Source organism: Monodon monoceros, unplaced genomic scaffold, assembly GCF_005190385.1.
Source record: "Monodon monoceros isolate NGI ecotype Baffin Bay Population unplaced genomic scaffold, NGI_Narwhal_1 Super_Scaffold_14, whole genome shotgun sequence".
NCBI classification, from domain to species: domain Eukaryota; kingdom Metazoa; phylum Chordata; class Mammalia; order Artiodactyla; family Monodontidae; genus Monodon; species Monodon monoceros.
The window spans coordinates 71,331,377-71,352,274 of NW_021703770.1; the positions used below are offsets into that span (position 1 = coordinate 71,331,377).

The following is a 20,898-nucleotide window of genomic DNA, read 5'->3' on the forward strand; positions in this document are numbered from 1 at the left end:
CCCATGATATAGTAAGGAAAATAAAAGAAGAATTTTGAATCTGGGAAGGCATTTTTGAAACAATTCTATAATAAAGACAAAACTAACTTAGGTCAGTCTCTTCCTTTCATTCTTACGAAAATTTTATTTCAGAGAAAATAAAGCATTGTATGATCTAATCGTTGACATGCTGATTGTATAAATTAATGCGAGCTAAAATGTTGAAATTCTATAGGACACAATTCTACATAATTATAACTGATTGTGTTCATTATTGGGGGAAAGTTTATGTCAATCAATTTCATGAAATAATAACACAGTAAGCTCCCCAAATGACATACAGGGTTTCTCAGACACAAATCATTAAGTGTGGCAAAGGAAGGCATTACTGGGTGAGAGCTCTAGAATAGAAAATCAAACTTAATTATATCAGATGGTAAATTGCTACTGAGTTACTGGCCGTTCTCCCTCAAGTCTGGCAGCATGACTCCGCCCCCTGACCCCTTGCCATCAATTAATATTAAGCAACTGCCTAAGATGGACAATCACAGCATGAGTTAACTTAATTTTGCCTGTGGTTGAAGCATAATTTGCTGCTCTCCATTACTGTAAAAGCCATAAAACCACATTAGAAATACCATATTAAGAGGTGGGCACAGCAACACTGAGATGGACCTCGGCCCCACTGCTGCAATTCTTTACACGTAGGACGGAGTTGGTGTTTTGTCAACTGTGATCTCAGAAGTCCTAACTTGTTCATGTCACACTATTTTATTTTCGTTATAAATTCATCCTTCTTATCATGTTTCTGCTCCTGTCTTTTCTACTAGAGAGTGAGCCTCATCATGTTCAGAAAGTATTCGTCTCGTTTATGGCTGTATTTCCAGCGTCCAGAGCAGCACCTGGTCATAACAGAAATAAATGCGGTCCGATGAAAAAAAACGAAGCTGTGAAAGGGAGCTAAAATAATCGGTCTAACAAGGGTACAAACAGAATTACAGCTTACAGGTTCGTAATGAAACTCTTAGATCATATAGTTCATCCACTCCTCTGAGTGATGAGTTGGAAGCCCAGGCTTTGGATTTCCAAGAGATTGAAAGTACGACTCATCTAACGGGAATAGGTGAGGCCCTGATGTCAAAGCACGCTCCTGCATTGCCTGGTCTCCAGCCCCTGACACCGCGCTACACTCATATTTATGAGTAAAATACTTAGACCCATTTTTATGAATTTCAAGATGGAGCCTGGCTCACTGGACCCAGCTGATTGCCATTCCACTGCAATCACTAGAGGCGTGTAAGAGAACTCCAGATTCTTTAGTTGATGAACTTAAACCTACTGAAAGCTAACTCTCGCACTTTACATGTTAGACCTATTCATTCTCTAATATGATTTTTCCACACTCTTCAAACGTTATTAGCTATACTTCACAAAATTGAAAATCCCCAATGTTGGGTTTACCTAGAGTGTCAGCTAAAATATTTTATGTTGGGTTTACCTAGAGTGTCAGCTAAAATATTTTACTAGCTACATGGAGCCAGATGACAGCTCACTTTTTTTCTGAAAAACAATTTCCACTTTCAGACTGACGTTTAAAAAAAAAAATCCCTATACGCCAAAATGCACAGATGTAGGAGATTCACTACAGAGGTGAATCAATCTTGGGATTTTTACTTGTAACAAAAAAGACCTTGCAAGAGTTTCACCCAGGATGGGCCCAGAGGACAGGCATTATTCTATAATCTGTTTCACAAATATTTACTTAGCTCCTAATGTGACCTAAAGGTACAGGGCAAACAACCTGGACCTGGACTCTTTCTGTCTTCCTGTCAAGAGGACAGAGAAATTTTGATAAGGCAAGTTCAATGATATGAGAGCAATAATAAAGAAGGGAAAATACAGGGTGAGATGGTCCGTGAAGCAGGGGAACTTAAGACCTTCCTGAGGAAAAGACGCAAACTGAATGAGTTGATCAGGCAGAGGAAAGGCAGGCAGAAAGAAAACGGTCCTTAAGATCCTCGGATATCCTTCAATAGCTGAGTCTGTCTCTGACTGTTCTCAAGCAAATTTGGAGGAAGGAAATTTGATGATCGCAGCTAGGGTCAGATGTTCACCTTTAGTCCAGTCACGCCCATGGAAACGGTCTTCAAGGCCTATCTGGCTCAGGAAACCTTTTCCTCTTATACGAAATGCCAGTTCTTGCAGGAAGTAATACTAGCTCCCAAGGATGCTGATGCCATTGTGGGGCGAGGGCCCCCGAACCACGTCCCCGGTTTGACTATTGTAGAGGCGGCGCCCATGGGACTCGGCAGACAGTTGTATCACGACTGAGACTGATACATCAGAGGGAAATGCACCTGGGTTGAGTCAGGGGGAGACCAGGTGCGGCTTCCTCTCCCAGCGGGGTCACACAGGCTGCTCTACGTGCGCTGCAATCAGAAATGAGGCGTGACAGCTTGTGTGAAACACTGCCAACCAGGGAGGCTCATCAGAGACTCAGGTCCAGGGCTTTTATCAGGGGCTGGCATCATGGATTCTCCCCTGCTTAGAATACCCCCAAATCAGGACTCCCAGAAGGAAAGTGAGTGTTCAGCGTAAACCACGTTTTTGGGTAAACAGTTCAGTGGTTCTCACTGAGCCTCTCCTGTTGTCATTTAGGGAATGATAGCAACACTCCTGATACCCAGGGCTCCAGACACCAGGCAAGGAGCAGCTTTGCCAGTGGGTCTTTCAAAGGATCGTGGGCAAGCTTGCTAGGTTAACTCGTTCTCACACACAGGGTCTCAGCAAATGCCCTCACTCTATCCCCAAGTGGAAAAAGACCGCGTTTGTGTCCACACTCTAGGGTGCCGCTCCTATTTAAGTGATATTTGTGATGAACACGCATTTGCCGTTTACTGAGCATTGGGTTCTGTACCTTAAACACGGTTCATTTTCCGTGAGTATCGAGGGTTTTGTTTAGCATAAACCATCCTTGTAGAGCTACCATTTATCCAGACAGTTGTAGATTTGTCTGCTCGCACAGGCCAGGTCCACTCCCAAGAGAAGACGAGCTGACCCTGAGTACTCCAAGTCCAGAGGATGGAGCGGGGGCTTCTCTCTATGTCCCGCAATGCCTCTCATAACTCGGGTGGTCCCTTGTCTCTCCACTTTCCTCCTCCTCCACTCACCTTTATTGTCTTACCCTCACTTCATTGCTCAGCCCTCTCCCCCAGGGTCTCAGCTCCAGCCCAACAGGGCTCTGGAAAGTCCTCAAGTCGCTTTGACTGTGGAGATAGATGCATGAATTCTCAGCACATCCTTTACATTCTCCAGCACGGCAGATCCCAGATATGAACAAGTAGAAGCCTTTGTTCTTCTCCTAGCATAACTCCAATGCTTAATTTGCCAACGAAGCCACTCCTTCTGCATTCTGTATCCCAAAGGCTCCCTTCTCGCTAGAGAAGGGAAAGAAAAAGAGGTGAGTGGCGCAGAAAATTCCTTCCTGCCACCTCTGTGTCTTCCCACTTCTAAGGCGCCCACCGTGCCTACTCTGTCTGCTCTTTGCTCAGAGTGTAGCCCCTCCCGACTCTGTGAGGCCTGTCCACATGGGATTGTGTGGAGAACAAGCACGAGGACGTATGGCTCCAACCTTGATCCGTGCTGATTTTATCTTGACATTTTGCTCTAGTGTTAGAGAAACGCCCTAACTTGGGCAACTTGGAAAAGGATCTCATTTGAAACAACACTGATTAAGTTTCAATTGTAGGGAGGCCTTCCTGAATGCCTGTGCAATTACTTTTAATAAGAAATTTGAATGTAACTTTTTTGTACATCCTCCAGAAAAATGAAATCTCTAACTGCTTCTGCTGTTTCTTTAACTCACTAGGAGGCTGTATGTCACAGTGTCTGGAAAAATTAACTAGCTACCCTTGAGTAATCATTTTTCAAGTTCTCTTGCAAAACCTTTGCAGCCCTAAAGAGCAGTGTTCCACTTTCCCCCAAATTATGTTTAATCACATACTCTCTGATGAACAGGGCTGGCCTCTAGGGAAGGGTGGAAGAGAAGAGGGCTTAAGGAGACTGTCGCCTTTTACTCTATGTGTTTTTATATTGTTTGAATATTTTATGAGTATATATATATATATGTCTTGTGTATTACTTATATGTATTAATATAAAATATCTTAAGAATCATTTTGAATAAAAGAGTTCAAGATATATATGCCAACTTTTAATGCAAATTTTCATTATACCACTGCACCCACTACTTTAAAATCTATTGAATGCTGTTTACTTGTGTACTATGTGCGATTGTTTCCAATTCGTAAAAGATGCCATTTCATTCCAGTTTTTTTTCAGACAGTGCAGGGCTACCTAGAGGAGCATCTCTTAACTTTGAGATGTAGAATAGTAACAGCCGTAGCGATTCCTGTCTTTTATTGAATGTTTGTTACTGACAGTCTCTCTAATTGTCTTTAATGCTTATTTAGAGTGTACAGTAAACAAGGCGCTATGTTAAGCATTTTACGTGCATCATTGCAGTTAACTCCCCGTGACCCCTGAGATGGGTTCTATCATTTTCTTCTGTTTCCAGAGGTGTACTCTGAGCTTCAGCTGGTTGAGGGAGCTTGCCCGTGGGTTTGCAGGTCCTGAGAGCCAGAGCTGGCCTTGGCCACCAGACCAGCCTGCACACAGACCTGCAGAATGGAGGTGGTGTAGCCCATGGGCATCGAAAATTGGCAGGATTCAAACTCGACCTCCTCCACGTGGAAGCTGTGTGAGCAAGTTACTTCCTCTCTGTGTCTCAGTGTTCTTGTCTGGGAAATGCGGGTCATATTTGTAAACTCAGAGCAACAATAGAATGCCTCCTGAGGGGATTATGAAGATTAAAAGACAAGATGACTTTAAAGTACGTAGTAGAGTCTCCATAAACGTTAGCTACTAGTATGTCTAAAAGGCACTGTGCAAAGAACTTTATTTATTTACCTATTTATTTATGCAAAGAATGATATAATTTTACTTAGACTTCACAAAAAGAGGGGGAGGAGGTTATATCACCTTCATTTTTACAGACAGCTGAAGTTGAGAGAACTTGTATAACTTGCTCAGGACCATAAAGTTCAACAGTTGTGACACAGAGATTCAAATTCAATTTGAGAATTTTTCTGATTCGACGCCCCAACTTTGCCCTCTACACCACTGGGGAACTGAAACCAAGTGAAAGAAAATGTTCACTCGCCACCTGTGTGACTTCAAGTGAGTCTGGACTGTGTCCCTGAGCTCCTTCCTTGGCTGCAGGCTGAGGTGACACCAGAGCCTCCCTCCTGGGGGGATTCCAGGGCGCAGAACCCCTGCATGGAAGTGCTTCATACAGGGCCTGACCCGCACTAAGCATCAGGACCACTGCTGCCTCACCAGCATCCAGCGATGCTCCTTTGATCATATACTTGATGGTGATAACAACTGTATATTGGTTCTGAAAGTTAAACTATCTAGTATATGTAAAAATCTTTTTTTTACATTGAGAAGCCTTAAACGAAATATATGATATTGCTATTACTATTAAGACTCACGAGCACATTCTTTTGGTGTCATTACGACTATTTCAAGAGTCTGGGGGCGCCTGCAGGGCCACAAGACCACAGCGCCACAGATCGAACTTGGTTAGACTGCAGGGCTCCTGAATCCTCGCAACTACCTGGGATCTTACGTGCGAAGCCCTGTGTTAGATGTGCTGGACGTGTCCTTCCTGCCAAAGCTTTTTAGTAAAAACCTTTGTTCCATATCGTATTTCCCTCAATAGGACAGTTACACATTTTTAAAGATTTGATTACTGTATTTGGAAATTAAGGCAAATTTTATGCAAAACACACTCTTACAAAATCTTTTTGAAAAAAGCAAACCATAGAATACCGAGAAGGAAAACCAAAGAGTTGCCAGGGCCTAGGTGAGTTTTCTTATTCTTTACAATTAGGAAATGTGGGTGAGGAACCATGCAGGGGTGGAGAATAGGTTCATTTTTGCATGGAAACCAGGTGGAAGAAGAAGATACTCATTATCTCAGAGGCCAGGAAGTGAGTCTGGGGCGGGGGACTCAGAGGAAGCCAGCAGACGCCAGGGTGCCCCAGCGCATCTGATACCACAAAGGAAAGCAGGGATGCAGCGATAATTTTAGAAAGGTACAGCAGTATGAAAGCGAACAATGAATAATTGCCGTAATCCAATTTTCCCCATTCTCCTCTCTCTCTCTCTCTCTCTCTCTCTTTTCTTTTAAACTGGCATTGTCTACTGCTGACGGAGTAAATTTTTGTTTCTTTTTTTTAGAAAAAAGACTGCAATTCTAACATGTCTTGGGTTTGTAAAAGACCAGAGCATCCAAAGAATGAGAATATAAAGTTGCTTAAACTGTTTTCTTAAACAGCTTTTTATCTTAAATTATGAAGGACCTAGCCTGATCACTCCAGTGATGTTCTCTGTCTGGAGGTTTCTCTCATTTGCATAGAAACCATACTTTCTTCTACCTTTTTTAAAAAATAAATTTCTTTATTTGATTTATTTCTTTTTGGCTGCATTGGGTCTTCGTTGCTGCGCGCGGGCTTTCTCTAGTTGCGGTGAGAGGGGTCTGCTCTTCGTTGCGGTGCGCGGGCTTCTCATTGCGGTGGCTTCTCTTGTTGCGGAGCACGGGCTCTAGTCGCGTGGGCTTCAGTAGTTGTGGCATGTGGGCTCAGTAGTTGTGGCTCCTGGGCTCTATAGCTCCGGCTCAGTAGTTGTGGCTCACGGGCTTAGTTGCTCCACAGCATGCGGGATCTTCCTGGACCAGGGCTCGAACCCGTGTCCCCTGCGTTGGCAGGCAGATTCTTAACCACCTCTTCTACCTTTTAAGATTCATCTTTCCCTTCCTCCTTGCCCCCTCAAGAAAGCTGTTAGTTTTGCAATTTATATGATGTGTTGGATAATTGTCAGAAAAATCCATTATAGTTAAACTATTGCTCTGTAACCTTCGTTTCATCATCAAAATCCTTGTCTTCTTTGCCTTCTTTTCTTTTGGAATAAAACCAACAACAATAAAACTGTGGCTCAGATTATGATCTTATTTGCAAGGTACAGTTGAAAAAATATTGAAAAGGGGAAGACATGCAGTAAATGATGCCCCTTTATCTTGGGCAGTGACAGAGAGGTTTTGTCTCTTCATTGAGAAATTTAGCAGTTGTGCCTCAGACAGGGATAATGCAAGTTATCAGTGTTGTGTGACTTTCTCTTTTGTGTGTTTTATTAATAATTCTTTTCCAGAATGGGATGGGTCTAGGGTCCTGGGCCTCATGGTTTGGGCACTGACTGACCTTCTTGGCATCTTTCTGTGTTTCTTAGCCACCAATTATGATAAAACTCAAAAGGTCCAGTAGGTTCTAAAGGAGTCATGGGAAGTAAACTAGATATAGAGTTTTAATAATGCAATATAAGATGGATTGACAATTAACTTGATTTTATAAAGACATAATGCTGTCAAGATACTATAATATACCTGAGTGATGAATAGTGAAGATTTGTAAACAAACAGCAAAGAAATACAACTTATCTTAATTTTCCTCAGCATTTGGAGTCTTTCCAAAATAGTACATACAAATCCATTTTCCACAATGTGAAAAGGAAATTGAAAGTCTGAAAAACATCATCGTAAAAAATAATAAAATATGGAAAGAATGGGCCAAATAAACTATGAAAATGTGGTAAACAAATTAGAAGTTTCACCACCTTGGAGAAGTGGGGTGTGTGTGTCTGTGTGTTAGTCTGGTATGAATTCAAATGCTTGAGGTAGTTTCTCTTCCACCTGTTGGCTCAGTCCTAACATTGGTGTTGAGGCCCATCCTGCTCTGTGTAAGGCGGAATTTTAAAAACCTTGAAATCACTGACTTCTAATTCTAGTGACTGGGCTCTTTCTCTCACATTTTTGTTTGTACACTCAAATGGCAGCTTTTATGCCTATAACCACAGGTAATATGATATGTAAAATGTATAACAACTCATATGCTAATGTGAATTAATATATTAAATAATATGCAAGCCAAAACTAAACATACACAGTTCCTTGTCTGATCATGGTGAAGTAGCCTGTATTGGATAGACTTCCTACAGGAAACAATTACAAAATTGTACAGGATAGATAAAATTATGATTGCTGTCTAAAAGCACCAAGAGTCATCGAGGCAGCCAGGACTCAAAATGCCGTGGTCCCTGAGAGAAGGTAAACATGAAGTGAGCTCCATTCATCCTGTTTCTTTTTTCCCCCCTTGAGGGTACTTGTTAATTTACAGAGCAGTGGAAGAATGCCAGCAGGAATTTGCAAGCCTACTAGGTTGAGGAGAGAGAGGTTGGATTCAGGACTGTCCAAGAAGCTGGGTCTTGATGGGCCAAGTCCAGGAAAAGAAGGAACCCCAGGAAACTTAGCTGCAAAATCTGTGTACAATCTCTTATAAGGTGTTAGCCAGCTCCTGAACCGTTCAGTTTAAAGCTACAAGAAATCCTACAGAAAGAAGCAATTGGGACTATAAAGTACTGAGCAGATACTTTAGCAGCTGCAAGGCGCTGGAAGACAGTGGTGCAGTTCAAAGTCTGTCACGGAACAACCTTGGTAAACGCCTCAGGCTCTCAGCTGAAATCACCAGAAGGGCCACAGAAATAGACCAGCCCTAACAAACCTAAAACTAGTTAGCCTGCTTGCTCTTTATCTACCTTCCAGAACAAAGCTTAACCATTTCAGAAGGAATAAAACACTTTTCAGAGCGTTTACAAAATTTAATACACGTCTAGCATCCAATCAAAAATTACAAAGCATGCTACCAAGCAGAAATGAAGAAGCAAAAAACACCAACAGTATTTACACAGCTTAGGACTCTTAGTAAGCCTGCCTGAAAAGGATGTACCTGAGCTGATGCTTCTGGGAGGACTGAGAGATGGAGGGAAGGGCAGGGATCTAGGGACCGGCACAAAGACCAAGAGGCACAAAACGACACAGTATGCCCAGGGAATCTTTACCACTTTCATGAGTGTTACCAGTGGGCAAAGCAGGTGAGTGAGTCAGAATGGGACAGGTTCTGGGCCACTGAGGGTATGTGCTTTAGGCCAGGATCTCAAGCTGTTTTAAGCCATGTAACAATTTATCTTCAAGGAAATCGTAGATCCGAGTCACAAAATAGAAAAAGAGGACTTTTTAAGTTAAAGGAGGAAAGACTTCGTGGAAGCTGGGGCATCAGCAGCCCCCAGGAGCCACCCCCAAACCCTGATTCTTCCCTATCCCAAGAGGCTCCTCCACAGAATCCGTTCAGGTTCAAACAGTTTAAAGAATTACTCTGTGAGTGACAGGTAGACCAAAGACACTTAACAACCGAAAGATTTAGCCAGACTTCTGCTTTGGACAATAACCCTGGGGACTGAGTGGAGATGAATCTGAAAAGGTCATAGTGCCGAAAGAGAAGACAGATGAGGGGCAATTGCAATTGTTCAGGTGAGAAAGTATGGCAGTGGTGGGAGGGATGGAGCAGGGGTGGGGTTAGAGAAACTCTTAGATGGTAAATTGGGACAACCTGGTGATGGATTGGATGTGAGTAGTGACAGACAACATTATCTTTTTAAAGAAGAGTCCCTCCAGAATGAGTGACCATGGGGTTAGGACCCGGGAGGGTAACACTCTAAAGAGAGAGACCGAGTAAAACATACTGTATTTGGAAGTGATTTCGGCAGACTGGGTGGCAGGGGTGTCTCTACGTGGGGAATGGGGGGAGGCAGGCGATGAAATGAGAAGAAGGAGAGGTCGTTTGGGCTGGTGTTCAGGACACAGACAGAGGTAACCAGAGAAGTTAAGAAGAAATTGTTCATTGGCGACGTCCCAAAACCTTTAGAGACCAGAATTATTCATGAAAAATATGTAATTGAGAATAACCGTGTCTCATCTAAAATAAATAAGCTTTTGTAAAGGTTAATAGATGGTTCAGGGTCCAAGGCTTTCCAGACCATGGTTGATCAACTGCAGAAATAAATTGTTTCATAAGCAAATAATGACCTTAATTTTCAAGGAAGACAAGATTCGATATCGCCAGGAAGATGTACTGTTGGCACTTAAATTTAATACTTTGTTTTGCAACAGACCAAGAAAATGGAATTGGTCCAACAGAATTTTCATTAGGTACATTTCCACAGCCTTGCCTGAGCTTAAAAATTTCCTTTTAATTATGAAAGGAATAGGGAAAAAAAGCGTTCGTCAGACTCTGCACATTATCCTTGAAATTTGTTTTGTTTTTGGCAAATGATTTAGAGAGTGTTCTTTTTGTTGTGGGCAGATTTGTCTGTCTGAAAACATTGAGCCCTCTAATCTTGTAGGAACACTGTGGAAACATTGAAAATGAGAATTTGTCACTTACACGGAATTACACACTATATTTAAACACTTACGACCCAATAATGAGCATCACAACAAACGCACCTCTGGCTCCTATGAAATGAGATCACAGTCAGTGTTTAGTGGACAGCGTAGTTCTTTGGGTCCTTTGCTTCTAACTTTGCTTCTACCCTTGAGGTGGGAGATTATGCTGCATTGCCCATGGGGTGAGGTGGAGAGGCTTGGAAGTCCAGGGGGCTGGGTGGGAACCCGGTGCCGCCACTTAGCGCTTCAGCCTTCGCTCCTCACTTAGAAATGGGCAGAGACCTCCAGAGCAGAGGGCTGGTGTCAAGAGTGGACGTGAACATAGGGGCAAGGTGTTCCCATAGGGCATGGCCTATGGTGGGTGTTCACGGTTTAATTCCCTTTCCCCTTCTCCCTTTTATCCTAGAATGCGTCTCAAGGTCGTAACTGGTTCTAAGCAAACTTGTGAAAGAGGAGAGGTTAGTATCTTTCTGAGCATCTCTCCTCTCCTTTGATGCTCCCGTTTCCCCTGGGGGTCAGGGAGCAATGGTACCATCACTGTTGGAGGACTTTACAGTTTACTGAACTTGACACCTACCTCATAAAGACATACCTCATAAACGTCCATTTCTTCTGATCTCATTGGCTTCTTGCTACAGCTCTGCAAAGTAGAGATCCTCTGTTACAAACTAGAAAACTGAGGTGCCGATAGGATAAATGACCGCCTCAAAGTCACACAGCCGTACCTGACGGAACATTCACGTTCTCGCTCTGAATATACCTTGCAGCTCTCCACGCACCTGGACGTGTGCTCCTTCCACTGTGCCTTCTGCCCTGGCTGTGTCTCCTGGAGCTTCCTCTGTGAATCCACACCCCACTGGCCCATTCCTCAAATGCTAAACCTCCACCTTCAGCAAGCTCCCACAGAGAAAAATATGTTCTAATCTATCTCATTGCGACACTTCAGAAACTGATACCCTTCCACGGGAGTCAGAATAATGCCCCACCCTGTACAAAGATGCCCATACCATAACCCCTAGAACCTCTGAATATGGTACTTATGTGGCAAAAGGGTCTTTGCAACTAGCGTTAAGTTGAGGACTTTGAGATGGGGAGATTACCCTGCATTATCCAGGTGGGCGCAAGGGAATCCCATGACTCAAAATTGGGGAGGCTCTCCTGGCTGTGGGCAGAGAGAGGTGTGACTATGGACAAAAGGTCAGAGAGATGCAACATCTCTGGCTTTGCAGACAGAGGAAAGGGCACAAGCAAGGACTGTGGACAGCCTCTAGAGCCCGCAAAGATAAATGTGTAGTGTGCTAGGGCTGCCGTGACAAAAGACCACAAATTGAAGTCTTAAACAACAGAAATGTATTATCTCCGTGTTCTGGAGGTCAGAAGTCTGAGACAAAGAAGCAGGCAGGGCCGTGTCCCTGCAACCACACTAGGGAAGGCTCTGTCCCAGGCCTCTCTACTGCTTCTGACAGTCACCTGGCTTGGGGAAGCATAACTCCAACCTTCACGTGGCTTCACCCCGTGTGTGTGTCTGTATCCAGATTTCCTTTTTATAAGGACACAGTCATATTGGATGAGGGCCCATCCAATGACCTCATCTGAACTTGATCCTCAACTACTAACATTCTGTTCCCAAATAAGGTCACATTCTGAGGAACTGGTAGTTAGCACTTCAACATACCATTTTCTTTTTTTTTGGCGGGGGGCGGGGCAGGAGGTACACAGTCAACCCATAACCCACAGGACAGGAATTCTCCCCTAGAGCCTCCCTAAACACAGCCCTGCTGATCCCTTGATTTTAGCCCAATGAGCCTCACTGTGGACTTCCGACCTGCAAAGCTGTAAGATAATAAATGTGAGTTGTTTTCAGCCACTCGGTTTGTGCTAATTTGTTATTGGCAGTAATACAAAACTCATATATCTCCTAAAAGCAATTTCCAATTAAAAAAAAAAAAACCCAGAATGCTAAATGATGGTGTAGTGATGACAAACATCTCCAGCCCCCCAAAATCTCAGAAATATCTACTAAGGATGAGCTACCACCGTCAGCCCACTCACAGCGTTCCAGAGGCCACTTCTCCCTTGTCCATACTTCAGAAGGGAATAACTCAGCAGACAGAAGCCAGAGCTTTCTTTTCTTGATGTAACCGTATATCGAGGACACAGGTTATGGGTGAGCTGAGGCTACCCAGGCTTCCTCCTCCTCGTCCGCGATATTATCACATTAACTTCCTCTGCTCCAGCAGAGCAGCTAGCCGGCGTGAAGCTAATGGGAAAAAAATGCGTGCGAAATGAAATTAGGGAGCAACCTGATCCATGCTGTCTTGAAACCAAAGGGCAAATTTTAAAGCAGGAAGCAAAACAACCACAAAGCAGGGCAAAATACCCATCTACGTTTCAAAGTCTGTTGAAATTACAAACTCAGAGCATAGGAAACTGACCAGGAGGTCGGGCCTCGGGTCTGTGCAGAAACCAGCCTGCTTGGTTTTCTGGGACTGAGTGAAGACTCTTCCATCGGATCCCCTTCAGGTGATGAATCTCCCTGAGGTGGTTCCTGTGCACGTGGGTTCACGTTCAAGCTCTCAATGGTCTCTTTCTCTGCAACGTCCAAATTCTTCTTTTCCGAATATTTTAATGCAACCTTAGCAAAGCTTTCTTTAATCTTTTAAAGGCTGAGGCTCACCACTGGAAGCGAAGAGTCACTGTGAAAATGTCAGCTTGCCTCCTGCCTACCCTGCTGGGATGCACGTACCACATTGGGATGGCACGGCCCACCCTGGCCAGCTGCTTGAGTCGGGAATGTTCTGACCACGGGACAGGGAAATATGGTATATTCCACACTTGTGTATCCAGTTGCTCACCTGATTGCCCAGTAGACTGGTGGCCACATCTTGCTTCCTTCTTCCTGTCCTCTAGCCATAACTTCCCCAAGAACCTGACGCTGTGGTCATGCTTGGCCGCTCAGTTAATGGTCGTTCAGCTTGCTCAGGTCTAAAAGTTTGGAATAATCTTTGACTCTTCAACTTTCTTCATATCTCATACCTAATTTATCCACAAATTCTGCCCCTTCCACCTCCAAAGCCATCCAGAACCTAAGAACATCTCAGCACCTCCACTGCCACCGCTGCTCCAAGCCATGCTTCTCATCAGATTACCCAGAAGCCTCCTCACCCGTCTTTCCACTTTGCCTTCAAGGTACGCAGTCTGTTGTTAATACCCAAGTTTAAATTAACCTATGAAAACGCAAAGCAACTCTTGATTGCTCAAAACTTTCCAGCAGCCTCCCGTTCACTTATAAAAGAGCCAAAGTCCCTGCCTTGATCTAAAGGCCTTCAGGACCTGGCCCCTCACTGCCTCTGTCCCACCCGCCCCTCATTCCTTCCAGCCACTCTGGGACCCTGCTGTTCCTGACTGTTCCAGGCATGCTCTGTCTCAGAGCCTTTGCACCTGCTTCTCCCTCTGCCAGGAAGGCTTTTCCCAAACAATCTCCTGGCTCCCTCTCTCTCTCTCCCTCCCTCAGCAATTTTGGTCTCCTGCTGAAACGTTGCCTCCTTACTGGGGCCTGCCTGACCATCTTCCCCATCCACTTTATCTGCCCAATATACTACATGCTTTCTCATTTATTTTGCTTACTGCCTGTCTTTTCCTCACTGGAATGTAAGGGCCATGAGGACAGAGACGTCTTGCTTTGCTCCCTGCTGTATCTGAAACCCTAGGATAAGGCCAGCTCCCAGTCACCTATGTGACACCGCAGGAGTGAGTGAACGGCTTTCAGAGACAGTAAGGGCATGTCCAGGCACCAGCCATCTCACTGTGCGACTGGAATTCCTCTCCCCCACGGGTGCCAAGACGCAGGGCAGAGGCCACTATCCTTAAGGGAGAGAGTAGTGGCTGCAGAGGACAGCATGCCTCTGATTTAATAGGGAGGGATTTTTTCCTAGGTGGGCACTTTCCCATCTCCGAAATCAGAGTCGCTTTCAGAAGCTTGAGCACCAGAGCTCTAGACTCCAGAACATTCCTCACCTCTCCTAGCTTGAGGCACCCCATCTCAGATAACACAGAGGGCAGGAGCGAGAATTATGTAAGGAAAACGGACTCGCGTGCTATTAGGACCAGCCTTTGAGCAAAGAATTATTTTTAAAGGAAATGTTTTATGGTGGTTTTTCCTAGTGACTAATGGTCCAGGAGTTTGCCCAAGAGCGGCAGCATCCAGCTGCAGGAATGGGCAGGAGTGTGGCGACACGCTGATATTCACTCTTCGTTCACAAGTCTATGGTGAGCCCGGCGTTGTGCTGGGCACCGCAGGGACCCACGAGGAGGAACAAGGTCCGGTTCCAGCTCTCGGGAACTTCCAGGCGAGTTACATACTCAGCCATAATTCCTAAGAGGATGCAGAGGGGGCATTCATGGTAGGACCACGTGCGCTGGGCTGGGGGTAGAAGAAGACTTAGAGGAAGGATGCCCAGCTAGTCCTGAAGCACCGGCAAGGACAGCCGCGTGCAGGGGAGCGAGGGCTCGGGCGGCTGCCAGGCTGAGGGCGGTGCTGGATGAGACCCCGGGGAATGAGGGCTGGCGGGACTTTCCTGATGGAGGCTACATTCTTATTTTCAGTGGTATCTGATAACAAAGGTAAGCATCTTAAAACCGTATGGGGAAGGGTAGGACATTTGCCTTCATGACTTGGAACCCAGTGGTTAGAGCAGGAAGCAGGTGATTAGAGACCATTGAATTAGATATCCCTAGAAATCCAATGCCCAGAGAGGTTGAATGACTCTAGGGTCACACAGCGAGGTGGCGGCAATGCATAGCTTGTTTACAAGGTTTCTGTTTTCTATTTTATAATGACAACATTTATATGAAAAATTTCCCAGAAGTACTCAATTTATGAATGGGATGAGTAATTAGTAATACTTTCTGCAGTGTAATTTCTGGATGAAAGTGAAATGAATCAGACTTTAAAGAGGGCGTTTACAGAAGTGACTAAAGGAAGAAACCTTGTCATCGGTCAGACCACGCAGGGCAGCCAGGCTCTCCCTGGCCTCATACTTCCCCTTCCCAGCTGCTTGCCATCCTGTCCTGTAAAGCGGTTCCTCTGGGCATCAGGGTTGGTAGAGACACTGCACATTTCATGTGCACGTGCCTGACATGAGCGAGCCCCGATCGTTTGGCAATAATAGTGACCTTGGCAATGATAGTGCCGAATACTAAAAGGGGCGAGAGCTCACAGACATGGCCTTAGAGATGACGACTCAGGATTTACAGCCAGCCTCTCTCTGCCTTAAAGAGCAGGAGAGTTGCTCAGAGAGCAGTGGGAGTGCCAGGAGAGGCTTCTTACAAGCTTGGTTCTCAAAGAGCCTCGCGTAGGGGAAGGAGGGGGCTTGCAGTCGGTGTCAGAGGCAGAAGAAACAGATGGGGACTGTCTGCCAGTGGAAACAATGACTCTCCTTTAATTATCTTCCTTTCATATCTGTGTTTATATATTAACAACCACATACAGTATTACTTTCTTTAGGTGATGGATTTCCCTGCCAGTGTGTTCCTGTGACCCATGGTTCCAGCTCTGATAGTGACTCATATATGCAGGCTGTGCTCAGGTCCTGAATGTAGAAAAATATTTGATTTAATAGCAAGGCTCAGTCTCAGGGGGAAAAGAAAACCTGACCTTTTTCTGTGAAGAGTTTTCTTTCTCAGATGCAATAAACGATACAAGAGCTCTATTAACTTGGGGCTTTTGAAAAGACATTAAGAAGCTTCAAATACTGCTTCAGTTAAGTTGAAAAATGGCATGAAACTGCATTTCAATTGTTAATAGACCAATAGCAATGAAGCAGGAGTGAAAAATAAACGCTTGCATTTTGAGGAGAAACTGGCCCAAAAAATGACTTTGTAGATGCGATTAAATTAAGGATCTTGAGATGGAGAGATTATCCTGGATTATCCAGACAGGCCCTAAATGGGATACATCTTTATAAGAATAAGATGTGGTATATATATATATATATATATATATATATATATATATATATATATATGATGGAATATTACTCAGCCATAAAAAGGAATGAAATTATGCCATTTGCAGAGACATGGATGGAACATGGATGGAACTAGTGTCATCAGAGTGAAGTAAGTTAGAAAGAGAAAAACAAATATCGTATATTAACACATATATGTGGAATCTAGAAAAATGGTACAGGTGAACCTGTTTGCAAAGCAGAAATAGAGACATAGACATAGAAAACAAATGTACAGACGCCAAGGGGGGAAAGGAGAGGTGGGATGGATTGGGAGATTGGTATTGACATATATAGAGTACTATGTATAAAATATCAATAGATAACTAATGAGAACCTACTGTATAGCACAGGGAACTCTACTCAGTGCTCTGTGGTGACCTAAATGGGAAGAAAATTCAAAAAGGAGGGGATATATGTACACGTATAGCTGATTCACTTTGCTGTACAGCAGAAACTAACACAACATTGTAAAGCAACTGTACTCCAATAAAAATTAAAAGAAAAAAAGGGGGAGGCAGAGGAAGATTTGCAGAGGAAAAGGCCATGTGACATGAAACAGAGATTGGAATGATGCGGCCACAAGCCATGGAATGCTGGACTCTTCCCTGGAGTCTTGGGAAGCCGGACGGTTCTGCCAGCACCTTGATGGTGGCCCAGTGACACTGATTTTGGATGGCTGGACTCCAGAATTGTGAGAGAATAAAGTTCCATTTACAAGTTTGTGCTACTTTCTTACAATAGCCACAGGAAACTAATGCAGCACACGTCAGAAATACTTGTTAAATTAAAGAGCAGAGCCCTGTGCTGCCAGCTGCTCTTTTCTGGCAAACACGTAAGGAAGCACATCTCTCCTGCCCACACGTGATGATCCTATTTAATAAAAAATGTAGGCACTGCACACGCAAATCCAGCCCTGACATAAACCTCTGATGGAAAGGCATAAAAGTCAAGATGGTCACATCCTTCCCCTCCCACCCAGAACTGGTCCAGCACACCTCCTACCTTCTCTGCAGAAAGTTTTTGAGCTTCTTTTAGAGGCACTGGGTTGGTCATTTGCATAGACATCAATAGTTCGTACTCTTTCTACCCAGAAACTCTCTGTATGAGTGAAGATGGAGGTCTGGGGCTGTTTTCTATGATGCTGCTGGCTTTAGAGAAGAGCTAAACCACTCCCTTTGTGACAGTTTTGCAGTGCTTCTTGAGTCCTTAGACTGTGTCTTTAAATTTCTTAGAGACTAGTAATGGCAAAACTATGGAGAGAGTAAAAGATCACTGGTTGCTGGGAGTTAGGAGGAAGGGAACAAAGAATAGGCAGGGACAGAGGACTTTTAGGGCAGAGAAACTATTCTGTATGACACTACATTTGTGGGTACATACATTCCTGAATTTGGTGGTGCAAGTTAGGGTACGCTCTACACCCCACCCCTGGTGTAAGCAAGGAATATGTTCAGTTAAACTTCCACATCCATCCATCCATCATCAGGAGACTGAAAAAGGCAGCGTCAAAAATGGCTAGTTGGCAATCCCATGAAGAATTAACACCAAATTTACAAAATCTCTTACAAATAGAGTGGCAGAAAATGGAAAAGGACGAAACACTTCCCAACTCATTTTAGAGGCTAGTATTTATTATCCCAATACCAAAACTTGACAAAGATCACACCAAAAAAGAACACTACAGACCCATGTTTCTCATGAATTTAGATATAAAAGTCCTCAACAAATATTAGCAAATTGCATTCAGCAGCGCATAAAAGAATTACACACCACAATCAATGTAATACACCGTAACAACAAGCTAAAAAAGAAAAATCACATGATCGTATCATTTGACGTAGAAAAAGCATTTGACAAAACCCGATTTTCATTAATGATAAAAACACTCATTAATAAAGGAATAGAGGGCACTTCATCAACTTGATAAAGAACATCTACAAAAAACCTACAGCTAACATCACACTTAATGATAATAGAGTGAATGTTTTCCTCTAATGCCGGAAGAAAGTAAGGTTGTCTGTTTTCACCACTCTTATTCAGAATAATACTGGAAATCCTAGTCACTACAGTAAGGCAAGAAAAAAAATAATAAAGTCCTACCAATTGGAATGGAAGAAATAAAACTAACCCTATTTACCAACTGCACAATTGTCTATATAGAAAATTTCAAGGAATCTACATTTAAAGAAACACTTCCGGAACTGATAAGTGAGTTTAACAAGTTTGCAGGATTTAAGATCAACACACAAAAATCAACTGCATTTCTGTATACAACAATGAACATGTGGAAACCAAAATTAAAACATAATACCATTTACAATCATGCCAAAGAAAATGAAATACTTTGTTGTAAATCTGATAAAACATGTATAGGATGCACTGTTTTGTGTGATGAAAACCACAGAACTGATGAAAGAAATTGAAGAAGATCTAAACAAATGAAGAGACACATCATGTTCATGAATAAGAAGACTCAACATAGTAAAGATGTAAATTCTCCTCAAATTGATCTATAGCCTTAGTGTCATTCCTTTCAAAAATCCAGCAAGGATTTTTTTTGTAGTCACAGATAAGTTTAACATAAAATTTATATGAAAGGAACAGATCTTAGAATAGCTAAAGCTAATCTTGAAAAAGATGAGTGAAGTAGGAAGACCCTGATTAAAGGTGCAATATATAGTTACAGTAATTAAGACAATGTAGGTGGAGGGAAAGACACATGGATCAATGAAACAAAATAAAAAAGAAATAGCCCCACACAAGTATGATCAACTGATTTTGACAGAAGTGTAAAAGGAATTCTTGTAATTTATTTTCTCTCTCCTCTCCTTCTGGGATTCTGAGTAAACATATCCTTCTTTTACATACACGTCTTACCTTCTTTTCTGTGTCATATCATTTCATTTCTCCTTATTGAACTTTGGCGAGTTCATTCACACTTACCTTCCATCTCACTAACTCTCTCTTTAGCTGTGTCCAGTCTCTTAAACATACACCCCACTGAATGTTTTAATATATTTCATCTCTTGTTGTTTAAGGTAAGAGGGTAAACCCAGTCTCTGTTACTACATCTTGAGCAGAAGCTGAAGTTTCCCCTTGAATTTTTTCTAACAGTTCCACTTTATTCTTTTTCTAATCTATCGTGTTCCTCTTTATCACTTTCTTTTCTCTGCAAATAGCTTGCAGCTTGTGTTTTACTTCCTTGTACATAATCAGCATAGGTATTTTGCAGTCTGAATCTAGTAATCTCAGTTCTTCAAGATTATCACGTCCTTTTCTGTTTCTGCTCTTTCTCACTCATGGATTTTCCTCTTGTGCCTTATTATTGTTATCTTGAAGGGAATATTTGAAATATAATTTATGGAAACAATTTGGGCTTTAAAATGATGACATTTTTTCTCCAGAGAAGATTTGTATTTGCTTTTTGCCTGGAGATTTGGTCCACTATAAACCAAGCTGAAGGCTTGAGAATGATAGATTTGACTTTGGCTGTAATTCCTGTGGTCTGTCCACTTCTGGTTCACCTTAATCCTGGGGAATAACATTTTAGGATCTTATATTACTGTAGGGAAAGTCTTCTCTTACCCTGTCCACTCTGTTTTTTGTCCTGCTCTACTCTAAGCTGGTAAATGTTCTACTAATCCCTACCCCCATTTGAAATGCCCTCAGGGCTAAAGATTTTGTGCACCTTTATCTCTCTGCATTCTATTTTATTCCACTTTCTTTTTTCCCCTCTCTTTTGTAATTCCATCTTTTATCACATATTCAATGTTTCTATGAAAATTTTAAAATAGGTATTTTATTCCTATTTTTCAATGGGTTTTACAGGGAAGGATTGATCTCAATTGTCTACTATCCCATTATCTAATATAGAAAGTTACAGATCTATGGATATTTTTTTAATTAGGTAGGAAAGAGTACTTTTATGAAAGCTCAAAAAGTTTTGAAGGTATCATTTCTAATCTGGTAAAACCTGAGTGACTATGCTAATTAGTTTACATTCTGCAAACATCCATAAACATTATAAATTCAAGTCTAATTGGAAATTATGCAGACTATTTACATGTGCCCAAAGAAAACACATTACTCATTAAAATTTTAAATTACACCAATGATATGTGAGGGATGCTTACTGATTTTTGAAAATAAATTAGTAAATCTAAAAAAACAAAAGAAAATTGAGTCAAAGTTACTATAACTGAAAGGACATTTTTAATTTACTCTGATAATTTGAAATTTACTGGTCATGTCATTTAACACACTTATGAATAAGTATATCATCATCAGGATGATATAAACACTGAGGGATAGATGTCTTGGATTCACTTAAAGAAGGTTATGAGGAGGAGGCATCTCACTTGTTTCCAGCTTCTTGATTTTCTAGTTAGTAAAAATAAGCTATAACAGCTTAATATTGTTTTCTGTGTTCCTAGAGATCTTTTCATGGCCTACTCCAGTGGTTTCTAAGCTCCTGATTTCCTAAGTCTCCTGGTAATCCTCACGTCTCATCTGT

The 20,898-nt window shown here is 42.6% G+C and overlaps 1 long non-coding RNA gene across 1 annotated transcript; it reads left to right on the plus strand.

Moving 5' to 3' along the window:
• The first annotated feature begins 13,076 nt into the window (after positions 1–13,076).
• LOC114895285 lies at positions 13,077–14,559 on the plus strand. The gene is made up of 3 exons (XR_003793504.1): positions 13,077–13,199; positions 13,453–13,566; positions 14,542–14,559. It is a non-coding gene; the product is annotated as an uncharacterized LOC114895285 (long non-coding RNA).
• Positions 14,560–20,898: the final 6,339 nt, after the last annotated feature.